The 6000-nt window shown below is 34.2% G+C and overlaps 1 long non-coding RNA gene across 1 annotated transcript; it reads left to right on the top strand.

The window, feature by feature from the left end:
• Nucleotides 1-697: 697 nt before the first annotated feature.
• LOC141363645 (uncharacterized) lies at nucleotides 698-3098 on the top strand. Its single transcript, XR_012369127.1, has 3 exons — nucleotides 698-1826; nucleotides 1985-2381; nucleotides 2507-3098. It is a non-coding gene; the product is annotated as an uncharacterized lncRNA (long non-coding RNA).
• Nucleotides 3099-6000: the final 2902 nt, after the last annotated feature.

Raw genomic sequence — 6000 nt, 5'->3', positions numbered from 1 at the left:
CCCTTTAAGGGAGTGTCTTGTGTGTATTTTGTGAACATGAGCGTCTCTTTTATCATAAACAGTTTTGATGCTTGTGCAGCAGGCACTTATTTTGACAAAACACGTGATGCACATGGTTTACATGACGCAACAGACACATATTTTGAAAACGCAAGCAACACACACAACACTCCGGACACTTATTTTGAATAAGCGCCCCTCGAATGAGCAGTCTTGACTATATCGGGTGTCGGCCATTTTGTAGTGGTGTCCGAAACCTGAGTGAACAACTTCATTCTTTACATTCGTTCACTACTTTTACCCACAATGCACTCTGATTTTGAGGGTATATTCGATGTACACCCTCTCACTTATATTTCCCATGATACAACGGGAGACGAATGCGTAACTGGAATCAGCTGAAGGACAGTAAACACCAAAAATTTATGTTAATACACTTTTGTTAGTTCGATCTTGTTGTCAGTTATTTTCTACTTTTTAAAAATAAACAAATTTAAAATAATTACGATATCTTTATTTAAAATATAATAAATTTTTATTTAACAATAAATAAACAACAGTAAATATGACAAGCAGTTGCTTTGTTCTCTTTATCAACTATTTACGTCAGTGTCCGAAATCGCTCACTCATTTTCATTAACTTCGTCCCCATAGTGGACTCAATTGTTATTTGCTATATAGGGAATAGTGAATGAGGGAGTGATTTAAGACACAGATATATCTCCGGTGTCTGCAACCCAGCTCCTACACACCTGTCTGTAATTATCAAGCAACCCTGAACACCTTGATTTGCTGCTTTAGTTGTGTTTAACATTTTAACCCTGCTTTGTTTCACACTGCATGCGTTTGGCACTGCAGTGTGGGGTTAACCCCACAAAAGCGGTGCTAACCCTCCTTCTGAGCAGGGTTTTATAACTCTGGGTTAATTTCAGGGATAACCTCGCTTCTAAATTACAAGTGTAAAACGATCCTTAACCCAGGGTTAAGTGCAGTGTGAAAAGCCCTTATCACCCTGGATTATTTTGCAATACTGACTGAGCATTATACTGCTGCATGCAATAAATGCCTGTTTTTTTGTGGTAATGAGATTACATTTTAAGCATTTGGCAAACGCTTTTATCCAAAGTGACATTTCAAGGCAAACACTTTATCATTATGTGCGTGTTTCCTGGGATCAAACCCACAACCTTTTGCACTTCTAACGCAATCTTCTAACCTGAGTTATAGGAACATATGGTTATAGGAAAGTAAGTTTACCAGCCAATCCATAATAGTCCATATGTTTGACAGATGATTCATCGGAATGCTGAACGAACTCTCCACATCAAACGCATCTTACCTGAACTTCTCTTAAGTCCTGTCTGCAACCTCAGACATCTGCATCTTATCTGCTTCACTAACTCGCCATCTCTCCCACTAATAAAAGTAATGACCATTGAAGTGATGAAAGATGTAGAGGGTTTGAGAGATTACACGTCGTCTTTAATGTTGTTTTTACGTTTACAGTCTTCGGAAGTTGATTGTTCAACCTCTGTATTAATGTGAATGTGTGTGGACAAATTCACATCACTGAAAAACGTTATTTTCACATTTATAAGATTGTCAGCTTACTATAATAAAGGCAGAAAATGAGTTTAGACTTAACAAATGAAAGGAAATTCAGGGTCTTGAAATTTAACTCCTGTTTGAGATGCAACCCTCACTTATGGGCGGGATTAGACGAAGATAATATATAAGTGCCAGCAAGGCACAAGGTACTAATGTTTTATGATATTTCAGTATTTTTGGATTGCACTCCTCTTTGAGGCACAATCTGATCAATCTAGGTAAGCTATTTTTCTTGCTGCAATGAAATGTTTTGATGTTTAATATGGTTTTGGTGCCTTTGCACAGACCATAAATGTTAAAATTTTTTGTATTTGTCTTTCACTCGTGTAAACAATCTCAGAATTGACTGTTTGAATGTATTTATTTCTTTGTAAAGAGGAATGAATTGTCACCTGCCGTTACTTTTTGTCCTCTGTCTGGGAGTCGCTCAGAGGAGCAGTCCACAGAATCTGCAGTGGGATTACAAAACTGTAGCTGAGATAATGCATAAAAACAAAATCTATGTTGTCTCATAATCACATTTTAATTATGCCATTATTTCAGTTTTTAACATTTTTTATAATTTTTTATGAAAAATATATCTCACAGATACACAAACAAAGATGTAAATCTAAATAAAAGTGGTATTTGTTATTTTTTTAAGCTGAAAAGGTCAACATGAGGGGATGTGCCAACCTCACCTTAGTTTTAGATAACTGGAAATATGCCATAATGACCCAAGTCAAAGACCTCCTTTTGAATGATTACAACACAGTGCTACCAGACTATGGAAGGTATGCAAGTTTTTTTTATAGAAGTGATCAAGCAAATATTTATCTAAATAAAGAAAATGATCTGAATGCAAATTACCAGTAGTCATTTCTATTTGCACATGAAATTCAAATGTATTTTTATTCAGGATCAAGCCTTTATCTGAGGCATTAAATGATCTCTACGGTGAATTTAACTCTTTAAAAGCGAGACTATCCGAGCTGACCACAAAGTTTGAGGGGATAGAGATGTTTGTGGATGAAGCGCGAGGGTCGCCTCACAGGGAGTTTGGCACGCGACATGGACGCAACAGAGTGTTGGTACGAAGAGTTGAAAAACCTGATAATCCACAAGTTTAAAAAAGATCCAGTTGTCCTTCACAACCAGGGGATATTCATTATGCTGTATACAGATATAAATATTTGTATGTCTTGTGTCTTCGTTATGTGCAAAATGTAACATATCTGCAGCATTTTTTATTTAGGCTTATGTTATGTTTATGTTTATTATGAGTTATGTTCGAGCTCTATGCTACTAAAAATCATTTATTGCATGTTTATATAATATAAATGATATTTATATAATGTAATGATCTGATCTGTTTTCTGTTGTGTTGATTTAATGATTTGTTGTTTAATGTCCGTTATTTGTTAAACAAAAAGTAATATTGCCAATAAACTATTTTTCTTACAGCTTTTCGTTCTTACATGGTAAAGATTTGGCGAATTTATATTAATGAGGTTGGGAGGAGTTTGCTGGGTTGTCATGCCTGATTGTCTGCATGGTCTAATTAATATTCATGATATATTCGTTATAGTATTATTCATAAACTTTAAATTGCTTTTTGATTTATTTTGATGGTATGATTTGTCCAAAAATGTCCAAAACTGTGATTCATGCATAAATAAAAATTGGCTTATTCTAAATAATTAATGTAACAATTGAACATTGTTTTTTATGAGTATATGCTAAAATGCCATACAAATTAAACTAAAAATACATAGCCTATAAAGAACCTAGTAAACATTTGTAATATTCAGTGTTGGTAAAAGTAATGCATTACAATATTAAGTTACTCCTAAAAAAGTAACTAATTGCATTACTTAGTTACCTTTCATGGAAAGTAACGTTACTTTTTAGTTATTTTTGCGTTACTTTTTCATGGCTGAGGCTTCATCTCTTTCAGGCCTTGCATGTGTTTTTTATGACTGAAAAGTTCTGCATTCAGAAATTGCATATTTTATCAAAAAAATGTTGAGCTCTGACCTGCCATCTCAGTTTCTGACTCAAACTGCTCCCACACAGGCGTGTACGCATAAAGTGCATAATGTGACTACATTTAGTTTAGTTCAGTACATTTTCGAATGAATTAAACTAAAAAAGTTACTAGCATTACTTTTTTTGAAAAAGTCACTCAAATATTAATGTGTACATTTAAAAAGTAATACTCGTTACTTTAGAAAAGTAATATTATTACGTTATGCACGTTACTTGTAATGCGTTACCCCCAACACTGATATTTACAAACTGAATTAACGTTGGTTTTTATTATAATGACGTCATCACTGCTTTTACTATTTTGAATGCAGAAAAGGTAAAGTAAATTACTTTTTGTGCAGCTTCAATCATAAAAATGATTAATCTTTCAAAATGTAAATATTCAGCAATAAGGGTGCTTGAATTCTACCAATTCTGTCAAAATCATTCCTGTAAAATATCATCATGCACTTCTACTTTTTACTATTATAAAGCACTATACAATAGTGCTCTTACAGGTATATACACTTTTTTTAATACTGTTCACCCTTATCATGCCCTTAAGAATTAACTGGATTTATTATAGTAAAAGTGTAATCATGTTTTATATAGTTATTTTAACAATGGCTACTGTAGTAAGACTGTAGCAAAGGGTGCCAGCTTTTGAAGATTCAGACTGTTTTCCAGATCTGTCAACCAGATTATTTAATGTCCTAGGAGAGACATCAAGGTACTTTTTTCTGTTACTGTTGAACTTCTTTATGAATTCTGCATTAAGAGGACAGAAAGAGATATAGCCTAAATTTACACAATGAGCTAACAAGCATTTAGTCACACATTTAGTTTGAAACATCTCATCAGCTATTTACACACATCTGCCATAATTTTTTAACTTTAGTAATTTAAAAAATTAAGATTGTGTACACAAAAAAGCGATATGAGTTTGGCCACCCATGATTTAGGAAAGAACTTCGTTCTGCAAGAACAACTGACCTGCTGTAAATTTTCCCTTATAAGTGCAATGTTTTCATCATATATTTAAAAGGGAACATCACATCGTACATAATGCAGACAGTATTTCTAAAGTTTTTTAATAGGTATCACATAGCCTATCTACAGTAGATGGCAGCTGGGGTCCAGAGACCATCAGTCTTTTATACAGCGGGGATGGATTGAATCCTGGATGTTTGGGACATCATGTTCAATCAGAACAACCCCATTGTCCCCCTCAAAGGGCGTACCCATTCATGCTTACTCATACTATAAACTCTTACACTCAGTCATTTCATTGTTATTTGCTTAAAGAAAGATTTGCATGAACCAAGGTTTATTTGTTTTCCTTGCAAGTTTGCAATGAAGCTGTAAGGTATAATGGCCGTTTCCTCTGCAGCTCTGAACTGGTAACAGTGACTATGCTGGAGATTTCAGTAGGCCTGTGCTTACTGCAGAAAAATAAGAAAGGCCCTGCTCTTACAACTTTTACTTTCATTTTCACCTAAAGTAAAAAAAATACATTAAATATTAACAAACTGGTTTACACAGAAATGAAACGCAAAACCTGCATTATTTCTGTCTGCTGTGGAACAAAAAGAAACGTTTTGAAGATTAGTTAGAAGATAGTAGTTTTATCCTACTATGAAAGTCAATGGTGCCCCAGATCTGCTAGGTTATAAACATTTTTCAAACAAATTTGTGTTCAGCAGAAAAATAATACAAGTTTGGAACAACTTGAGGTTGAAAATGAGTTTTCATAGTTAACTGCTAAAATTGAAACTTGAGATTTACACCGGGCACAAAAGATTTTACATTGGGGCACGTGCCCCATGAAGGGGTCTAGCAATGCCCCTGTTTGTGGGTGAACTATCCCTTTAATTTCAGATCCTTAAAGTACTTTACATATTTTTGTAATTTTATATTAACCCCGCCCTTCAAGAGCATGTAAAAACAAAACAAACTGTAACTGAATCATTAACATTGTTGTCACACAACACATCCTGGGCGATTCATGCCGGGTGTAACTTAGCCTCACAAACACAAGACCTGTAAGGTTGTAAAATGTTTAGTTATATTAGACATCAGGAGTTTTACATGAATCAGTATCCATGTGACAAAAATTGTTTTATTTCTCTAGGTAGTCTCTGGCCCTTTAAATGTGTGTGGGTTTTTTTTTTGACAATTTTGAAGGCAACCTCCAAGCAGCACTAAAGGTGTTTTCTAAACATACCAATAGGAGGCTTTTCTGTGTTTAATCAAATTACAACTAAGATGTAAAATTAAAACCTGATTATTTAACACTGTAATTATTGTGGCTTAACTGTTGTACACAAACTGTACACAGTTAAAAACATGGTTAAATTACAGTTCAAAGTTTACTTTCTTTTCTGT

This window comes from Misgurnus anguillicaudatus, chromosome 4, assembly GCF_027580225.2.
Source record: "Misgurnus anguillicaudatus chromosome 4, ASM2758022v2, whole genome shotgun sequence".
NCBI classification, from domain to species: Eukaryota; Metazoa; Chordata; class Actinopteri; order Cypriniformes; family Cobitidae; genus Misgurnus; species Misgurnus anguillicaudatus.
Note: the sequence above shows the minus strand (reverse complement) of the source record. Positions and strands in the feature narration are given on the sequence as shown.